The 16,774-nt window shown below is 44.1% G+C and overlaps 1 protein-coding gene across 7 annotated transcripts in view; it reads right to left on the reverse strand.

The window, feature by feature from the left end:
* AKAP11 (A-kinase anchoring protein 11) overlaps positions 1-6,902 on the reverse strand; it is a 45,359-nt gene extending 38,457 nt beyond the window's left edge. For 6 of the 7 annotated variants that reach the window (XM_037375867.1, XM_037375865.1, XM_037375864.1 and 3 more), the window contains exon 1: positions 6,798-6,902. The gene's annotated coding sequence lies outside the window, so the exon portion shown is untranslated. Of the gene's footprint in view, positions 1-5,800; positions 6,315-6,797 lie in introns of those variants that run through there. The other variant, XM_037375862.1, reaches the window with a different exon arrangement.
* Between the last annotated feature and the right edge of the window lie 9,872 nt (positions 6,903-16,774).

Genomic DNA, 16,774 nt, shown 5'->3' on the forward strand with positions numbered 1-16,774 from the left:
CGGGTATACTCTACGCTGGGTAAAAAGCTGGCTAGCTGGCCGAGCCCAGAGTAGTAGTGAATGGAGTTACATCCAGCTGGTGACCAGTCACAAGTGGTGTTCCCCAGGGCTCAGAACTGGGGCCAGTCCTTGTTCATCAACAACCTGGATGAGGGGATCAAGTGCACCCTCAGCAAGTCTGCAGATGACACCAAGCTGGGTGGGAGTGTTGATCTGCTGGAGGGCAGGAAGGCTCTGCAGAGGGATCTGGACAGGCTGGACCAATGGGCTGAGGCCAGTTGCATGAGGTTCCACGAGGAGAAGTGCTGGGTCCTGCACCTGGATCACAGCAATCCCACACGTGGCTTGCAACAACTACAGACTCGGGGAAGAGTAGCTGGGAAGCTGCCCAGCAGAAAAGGACCAGGGGATCCTGGTTGACAGTCAGTTGAACATGAGCCAGCAGTGTGCCCAGGTGCCGAAGGCGGCCAACAGCATCCTGGCTTGTATCCAAATCAGTGTGGCCAGCAGGACCAGGGCAATGATCATCCCCCTGCACTCAGCACTGGTGAGGCCGCACCTCGAACCCTGCGTTCAGTTTTGGGCCCCTCACTGCAAGACAGACACTGAGGTGCTGGAGCGTGTCCAGAGACGGGCAACGGAGCTGGGGAAGGGTCTGGAGCACAAGTCTGGTGAGGGAAGTGGCTGAGAGAACTGGGGCTGTTTAGTCTGAGGAGACTCGGGGGATCTTACTGCTCTCTCCATCTACCTGAAAGGACGCTGTAGGCAGATGGGGGTCAGTCTCTTCTCCCAGATAACAAGCATCAGGACAAAAGGAAATAGCCTCAGGTTACACCAGGGGAGGTTTAGAATGGGTGTTAGGAAAAATTTCTTCCCCATAAGGGTGGTGAAGCATTGGAACAGGCTGCCCAGGGACATGGTGGTATCACATATCCCTGAAGGTGTTTACAAGTAGAGCGGTACTTAGTGACATGGTTTAGTGATGGACTTGGCAGTCCTGGGTTAGCGGCCGGACTTAATGATCTCAAACCTCTTTTCCAACCTAAATGATTCTGTAATTCTACAATTAATACAACAGCAAGAGATTATTAGGTACACCCATTCACATTCCACTTTGATTTCAGTTTTCCCTCTTAAAGATAAACTTGCTAGAGTCTGAGGGAAAAAAAGTTACACTGATGTAAATAAACTCCAATATTTTAATCTCTGGGGCACAGCATCTCTCTTAACTGGATATCTGAAGTTTGGAAAATTCTGACAATGGCATGAAGCAGCTAGGTCCATGTTAGATTACATAAATAATTTATAAATACAATAAATACAACTAAAAAACTCAAATCGTAGTAAACTTGTGTGGAAGATTAAAAAACACAACATGTTTAAACACAACGTGTTTTTTAAAAAAAGCCATGTATACAAGAAAAAGAAATGCACCTCGCTTTTCCCCACTGCTGTATCTTAAATGACTAATCCAGTCTGTTAATCTAATCATATCGGGGAAATACCCTTAGGAATATCCTTGTTCCAAGAAGAGCCATCTATGTGAAAAGCTGGTTTCTCACATAGGGTCAAGTCAATTACTTGAGCTCTATGTTTTTGGACTGATCATTCCTTGCAAGAATTTTAATAAAGCCCAGCATAGCAAAATCATGGAGGTGACTACAACCATGTTGGATTCTGCAGTATTTACTCACTACTATCTACAGTAGTAGATATCAGTGATACAGTACTATTTACTTATACTATCTACAGTTGCGCTGCCTTCAGGCAGTAGGTTAAGTACTTTCTTATGGCACCGGCTAGTAAACTCTGGAGACATGAGCATCAACACCGAGCCACCTGCACTGTCACCTACCTCATGAAACCAACAGACTTGTAAATCACAGTACAAAGACTGAAAGAAAGATGCTGGACAGAAACTGTGCTGATTTATCAGCATAACACCATAACCATTTTGTCCTGTCTGCATAGTGTCGTTCAGTACTTGAATTATACAGGTTCTCCCCATGACCTGTAGCACCTCAGCTCTCCATCATCCATTTCAAAGAAATCTGAAGGTTCCCACTTGTCCAACAATCCAACAAAACCTGAAAGTGTCTTTTTAATATACAAAAATACTATCCATTTTCAAAAGAGCAATGGTCCAACCAACTGAGAAGTACCTAAACATTAAAACTAACTGGAATGGAAGTGAAAGCACTGACAAACAAAACAGCCTGGAAATATCTCATTTCTTGTGTAATTAAAACCTACTCTTTAAAATTATTTTTACTTCTGCCTACTGTATAAACTTAATTTCCTCCTACTGAAAACTCAAAAAGGGGGGAATAATGAAAGAAGTATCAGATGTAAGAGGAACGGGAGTTTCCTCTCACTGAATACTTACCAGAAGACACTCAAACAGAAGAAAAAAACTGATCATGCAAATAACAGATGAATACCCACACAAAGTTTAACCATCCCTACCCTTCTACTGAGTCGGATCACCTTAAACACACGCAGCATGGGCAAGAAACAGGAGTTGAAGGTCATTGTGCTGCTAGAAAGCTACGACCTAGGTGCCGTTTCTGAAACATAGTCGGACGAATCCCATGACTGGAGTGTGGTTGTCAGTGGCTACAGGCTGTTCAGAAAGGACAGGCAAGAAAGGAGGTGTGGAGGCACTGCCCTCTACATCAAGAACCAGATAGTGTGTGAAGAGTTGTCTCTGAAGAATAGCCACAAGCAGGTTAAAAGCTTATGGCTAAGAATTAAGGACCGAGGCAACAAAGAGAGCGTTATGGTTGGTGTCTACTACAGGCAACTTGATCAAGGGGAGCCTACTGATGAAGCCTTCTTACTCCAGCTACAGGACGCATTGTGCTTGCAGGCTCTTGTCCTGCTGGGGAACTTCAATCGCCCTGGCATCTGCTGGAAAAGTCGGGTGGCGAGCTGTAGGCAATCCGAGACTCCTGGAATGCATTGAGGATAACATCTTAAGCCAGGTAACAGACAGCCCTACCAGAGGGAATGTGATATTGGACCTGTCAGTCACGCACACAAGTGAGCTGATCAGTGATGTCAAGGTTGGAGGCAGCCTGGGCTGTAGTGATCATGTACTGGTGGAGTTCACAGTCCTGAGGAGTATGGGTCAGGTGAAGAGTAAAGGCAGAACACAGAAATTCAGGAAAGCAAAATTCCAGCTTTGCATGGAGTTAGTCAACAGATGTCCCTGGGAAACTGCCCTCAGGGACAAGGGAGCAGAAGAGAGCCGGCAGATCTTTAAGGACGCCTTCCATGGAGTGCAAGAGCTCTCGATCCCCGGGTGTAAGAAATCAGGAAAGGAAGACAAGAGGCTGGCATTGCTAAGTTGAGACCTGCTCATCAAACTAAAGGGCAAGAAGGAAATGCACAGGCAGTGGAAGCAGGGACAGGTATCCTGGGAAGACTACAGGGATGCTGCCCAGTTCTGTAGGGATGAGGTCACAAAGGCCAAGGAGCTGGAGCTGAAATTGGCAAGGGATGCAATGCACCAAAAGAAGTGCAGCCAGCAGGTCGAGGGAGGTGATTCTGCCCCTCTACTCCACTCTGGTGAGACCCCACCTGGAGTACTGCATCCAGCTCTGGGGCCCTCACCACAGGACGAACATGGACCTGTTGGAGTGGGTCCAGAGGAGGACCACAAAAATCATCAGAGGGCTGGAACACCTCTTCTATGAAGAAAGGCTGAGAGAGTTGGTGTTGTTCAGTCTGGAGACGAGAAAGCTCTGGCAACACCTTATTGTGGCCTTTCAGTACTTTAAGGAGGCTTATAAGATGGGGAAATACCTTAGCAGGGCCTGTTGTAATATGACAAGGGGTAATGGTTTTAAACTAAAAGAGGACAGATTCAGACTAGATATAAGGAAGAATTTTTTTATGATGTGGGGTGGTGAAACACTGGCACAGGTTGCCCAGAGAGGTGGTGGATGCCCCATCCCTGGAAACATTCAAGGTCAGGTTGGATGGGGCTTTGAGCACCCTGATCTAGTTACTCATTGCAGGGGGGGTTGGACTAAATGACCTTTAAAGGTCACTTCCAACCCAAACCATCCTGTGATTCTATAAATCCACCTTTCCAGCGATTTGTTGAGGAACACCTTCCTCATCAGACCATGTAATAAGCATTTAGTTAGCTTTTCCAATCTTGTTTGAATATATGTAAGGAACAAAATTAAATAATCAGCTTAAGGAAATCCAACAGGAATTCTGCCATGGATTTAATCTCTTTGTATAAATTTATCCTATGCCTAGAATTTATTAAAAGTCAGTGTGTATTGACAGTCATTAGCTGACAGAAAGGAAGAATATCTTTTTTTCTGTAAAGTACAAAAGTGCTGAGTAAACCTCTTAAATTGCTATAAGGGCATACATGTACATGTGCACACCTACGTTAAAGGTATACAAGGACATGTGGAATTTGAACTGTACAGGCAATAAATTTGAACAACATGTAATATGTTCTTATTAGATTTCCAATAAAAGATTCTGGATGATGACAACAGTAGATCTATGATTATGTCTGCAAAAAGTATCTTTGTAGTACTGTCAATAAAGAAGATCTTTTAAAGAAAAAGTATTATTTTCCTTCAACACAATGACCTGAAGTGGCAAAAAGTATTTTGCTACAATTTGCAAAAGCCAGGTTTATATCAAATACTGGGCTTAGAAAGACTCACTCCAAATACAAAATTTAAAAATACCTTAAAAACAACAATATGTACTTTTATAACCTTAGCAAAACAATTGCTATTGAAAATCAAATTAAACAAGCCTACACTGACAAGCAGGCAGAACAGTCCAATGGATCCTTCTCAATTTCTCATTTCTAATGATTTATCACTTTCACTAATTGGGTTGGCAGTCCTGAAGAAGTCCATTTATAAAATGACAAGCTGTCTTGACCACATCCACACTAGCGGGTGCTTAGGGGTGGGCAGGGAATACATCATTGTTGGTCAGCATTAATGACAGTTATGAAAGGTTGGATCTGCTTTTTCTTGTTTGGTTCTAATTGTTTTACATCGCACTTCTGTCACATAGAACAAGCTTCAATAATTTCAAAAGAATCCTTCATTTTCTCTGCCTAGATCATCACCAAAAATCACGCCCACCCTTCCCCCTAGTCCTGGGTCTGGATTCTCAAATACATCCTGGGAAAAAATATTACTTGATGCACTAGAAATATCCATTAGTCAGACTTTGTGGTTTGCTCAATTAACTTTAAGTTTCTGTACTTTATTCTGTTGTGTATCTTGTACATAAACCAATTACGGGGGGGGGGGGGGGGGGGTAGGGGTGGTGTTGTACTATTTTCTAAGCAGTAGCTTTTTCTTAAGAGAACTTCCTCTTAGAGGAAACTTCACCAGGGAACACCTTGTTTAGGAGGTACTTTTTGGTTTTGTTTTGGTTGGTTGGGTTTTTTTTAAGATTGTATCATATCAAAAGATGAACAGGAAAAGGAAATAGTCTCATGTATTTTATTATTTTTCCACACCGAGCAAGACTTTCTCCCCTATACTTTTTCAGCTGCCAACAGATGTTAAAGAATCCCTGAAGGATATGAAATTACAAGGCATCAACCAAGATGGCATCGTTCAATTACCATACCTCAAAGAGTCACCTTGCCTGCACCCCAAGAAATACTCCTGGATGAATGGGACCAACGTTATTTAAAAACACTTATTTTCTCAAGGATTAAGTAAATATTGGCAGTATCTATCATTAAGGCTAACTACAATTCTGAAAAAATCTTGCAAATACGAAGCAACGTAAGACTTACCAAGTGTAACATGGTTAAACTGGGTGCACTATGTCACTTCTCATTTTAGTACCACTGATCTTTCGCGGATACAATAAAAGTTGGTTTTTTCCTCCTAGTCTCACTCTGGCAATCTATCAGGGCACCAGTCAGAAGCCTATAACACCGGATCTACAGTTCATAGCCTTTTGGTTGCTTTTTCCCCCCCGGTGGACATCGGGGGAAAAACAGAGAAAGGTACTTCAGTCGTAACAGACATCCCCTCAGAAAAGCCAAGAAAGCAGACGAGCAACACCCGTCGTTCCTCCTCCGTTCAGTGAGGACAGGAATGAGGAGGAGGACGTGGGGAGGGAGGGGGAGGAAACACTTTAAAAGCGCGATGTTGAGACCGGGCTGAACTTCTTTAACCCGTGCGCATCAAGCACAAGGCAACCGCCGCAGGAGGCAACGCCAGCACACCCAGCCCCCGCACCAACCGCAGCACCACAGCGCGGCTCAGTCCGGCCGAGTCCGCACGCAACCCCGGCCGGGCAGCCCCCGGCTCCCCGCGAGGCCGCCCCGCCGGCGCAGGCCGCCGCGCCCACCGAGGGGCGCTCCGGGCAGGGCGGGGGCAGACACGGCGCGACCGCCCCACGCCGCGGGGCCCCAGCGCGGCGCTGCCCGCCCGCCGTTCCCTCTCCGCGCCGCGGCGAAGGGCGTCCCGCGCGGCGCGGCCCCGCCGGCGCCCTCCCCTCAGGTGCGTGTGCGCGCCGCCGCGGGGACCCGCCGCGCCCGTGCGGAGGGGTGCTGTCCCCGGCCACGCAGAGCCCGCGGGGGCAGCGCCAGCGGCGTTTCCTCCCCGCGGGGAAGGGCGGCGGAGGATGCCCTGCCCCTCCTCCGCCCCCCGGGAGCGGGACACCTGTGGGAGCGAGCCCCGCCCGGCAGGCCGCCCCCCGCCCCGCGCGGGGAGGGCAGCGGCGGGCCCCTCGGCCCCCAGCAGCCCAGCGGGGTGGGGGTGGCGGGCGAGGGCGCCCCGTACCTGGCTGACTCTTCAGTACCCGGCACGCGCAGCCATTTCGCCGCCGCAGGCAACGGAGCAGGCGCCCGGCCCCGCCACCGCCGCGGCGCAGCGACCCTCGGCCGCCCCGCCCCGCCCCCGGCTGCCCCGCCCCCGGCGCGCGCCTCCGCTCTCGCGACGCTTCCCACCAACCCCACCCGCCTGCCCCGGGCAGGAGGCAGGAGGGCGTCACGTGGCGGCTGTCGCCGCGCTCCCATTGGCGGAAGCTGGAGACCGCCCCGGAAGGGAGACCCGTGGAGGGCGGGGTCGGATGGCCGCGCGCAGTGGCACATCGGGGCCGCGCGCGCCGTTCGCGGCCGTTACTCGGCCTCCCGCGGGCAGGGCCAACCCTCCCCGCCCCTCATCGCCCCGCCCCGCGCCCCGCCCCGGCCCCGGTCCCGGCCCGAGCCGCGCGAGGCGCCGCCTGGTCGGGAGAGGGACGCGCCGCTCGGCCTTGCCAGGCTCCCTGGCAGAGCTGGCGCAGGCCGGGCGGAGCAGCTCCCCGCCCGCAGCGCAGCGCCCCCGCCGGCCCCCGCCCGGTGCCGCCCCCGGCACCACTGTGGGTCGGCGCGGTCACGGTCGGGACCTGCCCGGCGGCACACGCGTGGTGTGGCACAGGCCTCGCAGAGCCCTGGGGAGTCAGGGGGCCGGCGAGCGGTCGTGCCCGCCTCGTCAGGCTGGGCCGCAGGCCTGCCCGCTGCTGGCTCAGGAACATCTCCCGGGCCAGGCTTGCGTGGCCGGCTGGCGTGCTCACAGCAGATGGGTCAGAGGCTAATGTCTGGGTTCAGTCAGATGAGGCACAGACGCGGCTGAAACTTCCACACCCTTCCTCCCGTACCACTCATTTTTAAACTGCTGCCAGATTCCTGTGTATATCAGTTGAGTGACTTACCCCAGCAAATACGCAGTCAATTTCAAATCCTCATGAGTTAGGATGGAGATGTGTTGAGGTGTATATACTGTTGGGGCCTGAGACTTCCATTTGTATGGAAATGGTAATCTCGTGTAGCTTCCCAACGTTACTACATTTCGGCAGCAGCTCCTTCAGAGACTAACCTGACAAACAGCAAGGACACAAATGAGGAAGTGTGTTGAATGATATGCAATAGATAGTCTAATGCTGTCAGCTAACAACGCTGTCCCCCAAAAAAAGGGGACTCTTGGAGTCTGGACGGGTCTTTCTGAGACTTGGCATGTGAGAGTGGAGCTCGGGGAGGAACAACAAAAGTGGAGTTCCACTGTGACTACAGACGCAGACAAGGCAGCAATGTGGTTGCAACAGCTTCTGGAAGACAGAAAAGAAGGAGCCCCCAAAGCTGAATTCAGCAAGAATCTGAAACTTTGTATAGTGGGGGAGGGAGTAGGGAAGAAAAAAAGAAAGAATCATGAAAAGATGCTGGCCTTGTAGCTTTTTCTGTACTGGGGGATTTCAAAGTCTAACCTGCCCCACTTTAGAGACAGAATGACAGGCAAACCAAAAGAGACAACCCTGACCTCCTTATAAGTTACCTTTTTCTTCTGGGCACCACCTGAGCCCTATAAAAAGGATATGAGAATTTTTGCTACTGGATCTTCATTACTTTTCCATATAATTCCCACTTCTGCTAGCTTCTGGTTTTGCTTAAGCTGTGGTTTTTAGTTCTGTTTAGTCCTTGATCATAAGGTGTTTCTGGGTTGTGTAATTATTTTAGGTACTTCAGAAGTCGGAGGATGTGTATTTGCTTACTCATTTAGCCAACGGGTAGATAAACTAAATTTTAAGTTACCATAAAACCTATAAGCTGTGTGACAAAGCCTGCAAACAACGCAGACTACATACACAAAAGAAACAAAAGATTACTGGTTTTAAAGTATGTCACAGTGTTAGCTAAGTGGGACAAATAAAAGGTTTTTCATATTCCCAGGAACTGCAGGTCCCTATGGGATGGGGGGAAAGCAAACAAATAATAGAATCAAGTTTCACTCAAGTTAGTCATCATTTAGGTGCCCGTTGAGACCAGCCTGGCTTGGAAATACACTGTCATTTGAGTGAAGAAATTTTCACAGTTTGCACATCTTTGGTTAACCAACAAAATACTTCTTTTTGACCAACTCTTTCATTCAAAACTTTTCAGTTTTCATGAAAACTAAAGATTCTGGAAGAGGCTTTTGTTGGTTTTTATGTATCAAAATTTACAGTTAAGTAAAACATTTCCAACGCGAAATAGTTCTGGAAGCAATAGTTCTGGAAGCAATGTAAACATAAAAAAGCATGCTTTAAAAATAAATTAAAGCCTTTTATTCCCTTTGTTTCATAATTCCCCTTAGACTATTCAGAATAATGAGTACCTATGGCTTCCTGCCAAAACCTTGAAAAAAATGAAGATTTACCCTCGTCAGGAAACTATGAAACATGACCCACAGCGTGCCATTGTTTGTCAGAAAAGAATGGGGGTTTATATGACAATAAAAATGGGTATAGCTTTGAAATAATGATATTTTATTTTTTACAATCGATTGAAATAGTGCCTGTGTAAAAGCACAAGGAAACATGACTGGTCAGCCAACACTGCTTAAAATCTATATTAATTATGAAGAAATACGAGTCGGTTTCTGGGCTCTGATATTCTGTGTCCTGTTCAGTCTTACATTTCTCAGGGCAGGGTCTGGCCAGTCAGCGCCTGTCCCGCTACCCCCAGCCAGGGAGCAGGGCAAGCTCGGGACAGCCCCAGCCTGGGGCGTCAGGCATCTGTGGGGACAGGGACGGGTCAAGGCCAGACTGGGAACAGCAGTCCGTGTGTCGGGGGGGTGAGGATCAGGCCCAGTGAGGGGAACCAAGCATCAGGTGAAGCTGGACAGGGCCATGCACCTGTAGTGTTTTCTGCCTGTTCTTTTCGTATGACAGATAGGCATCTTTAGAATCTTTCTGTCAGAACTACTGTCATGTCCCCGGTACTATCCTGAATCACTGTCTGCACCTGTCTTTTAAGCTTGATATTTTCAGGATCACTGGCTTGGATCAACTTGTTGAAAGATAATCTCAGACTGTCTTATATGTCATCTCTAAGCTATTGAATGCCGGTTCTATAAAAGGTATTGAATAACTAGTCTGTGACTTTATGGCCGTTTTCTGTCCATTTTATTACTAGTCCCTTACTTAGATTTTTTTCCTCTGTACATGAAAACCACACAGTTGCATGTTTGGGTTTTTTATGATACTGCCTCTGAAAAATGTCCTTCTGTAACTACAGCTTTATTCAGTTCAGACAAGACTTTATATGCTGTAAGCTCCACTTATAATAATAATGATTGCCTCCTCAAAGGAAGGTAGGCAATTTATAGTCTGTATTCCTGCCTTTAACAGGAGGCATAGCATCTACTTCTTGCCTCAAAACCCAGGTAAGCCTTTTCCACTGACACCCTTGAAGCAAGCTGAGAAGGATCTGCCATGCTTGATACTATTTCCACCCCCACCCCCTGCCCCCAAATCTAAAGCTCATATCATAATTTCATTAATGACTTCTAGTGGCTTCTCTGCTTATAACGTAACCCTCCTGCTCCCCAGCCCAGCTACTGGCTTCTACGTCCGTACTGCTTCTGGACTGTGCCAGCATGAACATTTGTGAAATCAAGCAGTAAATGAGATTGAACTGAGAAGACTAGGAGACAACCTGCTTCCCTTCCTTTTTGCTGATCCACTTCACCAACATAATAAATGTGTCAGCGTGGCACTGGGGATAGCACAGAGACAGCCAAGAGCAGAAACTGCTTAACAGGGCTTATTCTGCCCCAAGTGCGTACCCATGTGTTGACTTGCTTTGCCATTTAGACCCTGCTCAGCATCTCCTTAAAACACTCTTGACACATGTGCCAACTCCAGAACTGGAACTCTTCACCCAAGTGCATAACTTCATTAGTCACCCTGTCATGAACCTTTGGCCTGGGCTGGATCGTGGTGTTTGTCTCTGACAAGAGTTCAGTTATGGCATTATGGTATAATGTGATGGGATTTCCTGGTTTCTTTTCACTGAATGTTTCATGAAGCTGTTATTTCCAGTGACATGTTTGAGAAGTCATTTTTATTTGCATGTTCATGGATATTTTAACTTTTTTTTCAACAGTGAAAACCGAATAATCTTTATATATGTAACTATGTTGCAGCTATTACTGTTTTTTCTTTCCCTGGAGTTTGATCTGTAACCCTTGTAAGTCATCTTCCAAAATAATATGCATAAAAGGCACAAACTATATACTGCGTTCATTCTTCAGTTCACCAGTTATGTCCTTGATAAATGAGTCTCCGAACCAGCTTAATGGGCTTTTTAATGCAAAATGGAATGGATCACATACTTGTCAAAAGATGCGTTGTACTACGTAGAGATGGTTTCAGACTCTATGAAATTCTTATCCAAAGCCTTGGAAGGCTGTCTGGATTCACATCCTTTCTGTGCATTGTGTTTACTTAGAGGATGCGATAACACCGTCACTGTGTTACACAAGAGAGTACAATAATAACTGGAGCTGGCTGGGAAGCAAAATTTTTATTCTACAGGAAATTCCAGCTTGTCAATATTTTGTTTCATCGAGCACTGGAACAAAACGCGTTGGCTGTGCAGCCTTTCTGGCAAAAAGGGAACAATCTATTTCTTCGCCAGCTGACGAGCCTGAAGAGCCAAGAAACCAACTGAGCAGCCGGCATATTGCCAGGGAGCCAGACAGCCAGTCAGTTGAGCTACAGTAAGCAGCCAGCTTGGTTGGATTTCTGGCCAGCAGCCACAGCCAGATCACGGCTTAAGCTTCTGTAGGAAGTTTTGATGGAACCAAGGTGACGCAGCATTTCCAGTGCCAATCAGTTCAATTAGAAAATGGTCAAATACCCTCTTGATAACTGACTACTGTCAGAAAAGAATGTAACTGTACTGAACTTTGTGTTCCTTACAGATTTCTTCAGCTTTTGCCTTGTGAGTTATGCACACATTTATTGCTAGAATTAGCTGATTAATTAAATTAATTTTCCCTTAAGGATCAATGATGTTACCTAAGCTTATGAGGGAGTTTTCAGGGTGTTCTTCACTGCTACTTTTGTGATTATTGTTATTCAAATAACGTTGCATGCCAGCAATACCTAATAGTATCTGCTTGTGTGTGCCTGCTAACCAGAAGGTACAGTTACTGTAGACAATACACTATTAGACTGAAATAAATTCTGATGTTTGCTATCAGCTGACACACTGTCTCATTGTCTTCAGTCTGCACTTGTGGATTAATTTAAATTAGGATGAACGTGCCAAAAATGCAATAATGAGAGAAATACATCTTCTGAACTAGGTAGAAGATAATGATCTTTACTGGGTAATTGGTAATGTTGCGGTCAAAACCGCCTTCACTGGAGAGGAAGGAGAAACCCCCCCTTCATTGTCAGAACTAGCCATGCTCAAATGCTGTTTGCCGAATGTAACCTTAAACATTATTGCAGAATTCTTGCAACGTTGCAGGTTTTTTTCCTTTTTGGTATACACTTGGGAAAGGTATCAGACAAGTTTGTAAAAAAAATTATATCTTTGCCTTCCTGCTGTTTATGGTTATGGTATCATAATAACAGGTGTTCAGCTGATTTTTTCAAATGTTTAGATAATGTCTCTTGTAGGATAATTCTCATGATTTCTTAAGTCTGATGACATTGTATACTTTATACACCTCTCTGATTTGTTTCCAACCAGTTCCTGCATATTCCTCTTTAAAGCCCAAAGATGTCATATACCATCGTTACTTCAACTGCAGTAACTCCAGGGAACAATGAATTCCCTTGTAAGTGTTCAGTGGTAATTAAATTTTCTGCAACTTCATCTGTTTAAGTAGTCTCTAATACTCCTGCTGTGAAATCAGAGGAACAACAGATGCTTTACTGAGCTACATTTCAAATCTTATTCCTTCCACATGTAAATAAACCTGACTTTAATTTTCTCTCTCAAATTTAAGCTGCTGCTGAGATGCTACAGCAGTCTTGGTGAGTCCCATCCTCTTACCATCTGGATTCCAAATGAATTTTTTGGCAGTGGCTTTGCTTTTCATTGACCTTTATATTTTCTATGCATGACCAGTTCATTGCTGTTTTTACAGAGTTTATTCTTGAACTGGAAATTGTTTGCATTGTGATTTCATTCCCACAATGAAAATAGTTTAATGTAGTGTTCATGGTGTGCTTTATTCTTCATTTCTAGTGGATTTGTTACACAACTTGCTGTGCACCGCTGCAACGTATCTTAAAATGTCATCTTCATCTCTGAAGCAGTAACTCAAGCATATGTTTAAGGTTTAAGTCAGTCTAAATATGTCCATTTGGATTGCCTGATTTTATATTCCGCACCCAAATAACTGCTGTCATGTGTCATTTAAGTCTCTCTGAGTCTTCATTTCCTCAGTGTTGCTACATACTTAGAGATTATTTCATTTCCTCCCTGATTCAGTATGTAAAAGAAATGGTTTTTAAACATGAGCGCATTTTAATGAAAGCGTTATTGTCTTTTCCATCAAAATATTGAATGGAAACTACCAAATCCTTGTACTGCTTGGTGACACCTTTTCCGCAATAATAGAAGTATTAATAGCTTCCCTGAAATTTCATTTTCAGTTCTCTCAAAAAAATAAAAAGAAACTAAGAGTGACAAGGAGTCAATCGCCAAAGACAAACTAGGAGTGCCTCTCTCCTCCATCCACATGTTGTATAAAAGCTCACTGTAACACAAAGAATCCCCAAAAGCCTTATATCAGAGAGAGGGAATTATTACCCCGGGGGGCTGCCGTTGTGAAAAACAGCCACTGTAACACTCCTTTCCAAGGGCCTCTGTGCAAATTACTGTTTGAAGATGGAAAATCAGCCAGAATGAGACAAAGAATGGAAATACCTGAAAGAAATACCGTGAGGTCTTCCCCACCACCGTAAGATTTCTGAGTAGCAGAGCAACGAAGATGTTCCACGGTATTATCAATAGATATAGCTCACTTGTTTGTGACAGTAAATTGAGGTTTTTCAAGAGTCAAACAGCTTAAAATTACAAATCTTGGTAAGACCATGTATTTCTGGATACTTTAGACCATGTACCAATGATGTATTAGTTACTCTTTTAATTAAGAAAAGTATTTTTAAAGTTGGTTGAAAGGCAAGTATCTTCTTTGTGGTCACTGATGCCATAAAGCCGTGGAAGTATATATATGAAAAAAAACAAAATATTTTTCATTGGTTGAAAGGGGAATAATGCATTTTCTGCTTGCTCAGTTGCAAGAAACTGCATTAGGAATATTTGAAAATGCAAAAAAAGTATATTAAAATCAAATTGTTTGAACTTTAACAACACATCATTTATGACTGGTAAGACACTGTTCTATCTATAAATGAATGGAAAATGAGAATTAGTTTATTCTTTCAGATGATTGCCCAGGTCATATGCTGCATAATAAAGTAGATGTGCTATAGATAAGTCAGAATTTGATCCTGAAAGCTGTGTTGTAAGAGTATTAATTTATTTTTTTTTCCTTATCTGCCAAATAGTTTCCAGAATTACCAGCACCTTTTTATTTCATGAGCTTTGAATACATGGAAATGTTGAGGCTTGTCCTTGCTAGATGGTTATCTTCAGAGACTGCAGTCAAAAGGTTTCATGTTTTCCTGCTATTAAAAGTGAGGTAAGGATTGACCAACTGTGATTTTCTGTTTTTTAGGGGCAGTGAAGATGGGGTACAGGGGAAAAATTAGTAGCTGAAGCCTCTATAATACTCGTATTTCTTTATGCTGAAAAGTGTACAACAGTCATGAGTGTAGAACCATCTGATCCTTTATGAGTTGAAGTTAATGATATAATGAAGTCACTGAAAGGTAATGTACTGATGATGGGTTCTTTAGTAATATACCCTCTGAAACACATAATACTAAAGGAGAAAAAAGGAAATGGATTTCCTTTCCCCTCCAAGCCTAATTTTACCATTTTTATGTCAGAAAATGAAGTTACATTAATCTGATTTAGCTTATTCTTTGGCAAAATGATGTTGAATTTTCAGGGCATCAAAAGCATTTTTTATGGTTGAAAGCTGATTGATGTGGTAGGTTTGTGTAGGGAAGAATTTCAGGTTTTCAGAAGAATCACTGATGAGTTTGCTTATGGCTCTTGTTAGGAAATAGTGTCATGTCTTCCCCTCCTAGTTCTCTTAGGCTCTGGCAAGGCAGGTTTGCCTGAAGGCACACTTTCTGCTCCTGTCTTCTTCATCATTCAGGGAGGGGAACCCTTTGGAGCTTTGCAGCTTTGAATGGCTGATCTTCCTTATCACAAAAAAATTGAGTGTTTTTTACGAGGTGCAGCATTAGAACACATAAGTCCACTCCTGACAGCTGGTATGTGATGGGGGAAGATGCTGAACCTGAGAAATGGAAAATTTGCCAGGTTCCAGAGTACAGATTATAGCCTCCTTTTTTTATTGTTGTTTGTTAATTCAAGGCATTTATTTTGTTCCCTTCTCTCTCAGGTGTGCCAAGAGAGGGTAATTTTCTATGTAAATGCACTTGAAGAGATTGCAGAAACCTGATATATATTGATGATGTTAAGGATGAGTTTCTAAGTAAACTTAATTTCAGTTTTATAGATGATGAGCTTTAAGATAGGATTGCAAAATTTGAAATGAATATTTATAATCAATGTAAATAATAAATTGCAACTTAGCATGGCTATATAATATATTTGAGGACAGTATATATGTGTATGTGAGAGAAAAAAACCACACTGTGGTAAAGAAAATAGCTTATATTCATTGAAGCGTTCTAATGAGGCCTTTAATTTTTAATGTGAGTGTTTTCCAGTTCCATTCAAGGAAGATAATGATGCACACTGAAGGTGAAGGAGGCTTGTCAGAGCTAGAAGTGCTGCTCACATTGTGGATTGAGGAATAGAGTACCATATAGACAGACCATTATGGTCCCTCGCTCTTCAGAAGCATCTGGGAGAAGGCAGAAAGGGACTTTAAAGCTACCATGCACTGCACCGTCCTCCCTCTGTTCTCTAGAGTGCTTCAGAAGTTCTCCCCACACAGTGATCTCTAGAGCAATCCTGATGTGGTGGTGTACACCTGTTTGTAAAGTATGTCTTGATTCATTAGAAAGACCGTCCTATTTTAAAAATACTGTGTATTATATGTATTTGTATACTGTGTGTGCATAAAGGACTGCTGGTTTTTGGACTATATTCATTAGCTATTAAAAACAAAACAAAAAACCTCTCTGAAGTGTGATCATATACCTCTTTTCATTCAACGTCCTTATACCATGGATGATACAGAACTAATGTGAGATGATCCTAAGTCAAAAGTTAAGTTCTGCCAACAGGACAGAGCACTGAGGAGCATGATTGCAGATTATTTTTTTTCTATCTGTGTGCTGTTTTTACCAGTAACAAAATATTCAGTCAGTGTGACATAACAGGTCTCCTTTGAAATACCTGACAAGAAGCTGCACAAAGCACTTACGCAGTTGCATATAGTACAGTTTGCCACGTTGCTTTTGAAGAATGAACGCAAAGCTTGCTTTAATATTCAGAGTCCTTCTGTAGTTTTCTGAAATTTAGGACTGAAGAAGCTTCTTCACGCCTCTTCTGTTAAATTTCCTACCACTGCAGAAATGTCAGCATTTCCATCCCAGATCCAACAGCCCAGACCATATTCCATCTCTGACAGTAGTTAACAAAAGATGTGTTACATGAAGGTGCCCGTTAGCCAACAAAGACCAAATATAGAAAGCATTTATTTATAACTTCTGACATGTAATAATTTTCTCAAGTTTCACAGTCTGAGACACAAGGTTTCTACAAATGTTCTTTCTAGTGATACAGAATTATTTCTCTAGCTAGTGTTAAATTTCCTTTTTGTTAAAAATGAAAGCAACAGCTCTGCACTACTTTAAAAGCAGATTAGAATGAGAAATGACTGATTTTTCACTT

Source organism: Falco rusticolus, chromosome 2 (genome assembly GCF_015220075.1).
Source record: "Falco rusticolus isolate bFalRus1 chromosome 2, bFalRus1.pri, whole genome shotgun sequence".
Taxonomy (NCBI): Eukaryota; Metazoa; Chordata; class Aves; order Falconiformes; family Falconidae; genus Falco; species Falco rusticolus.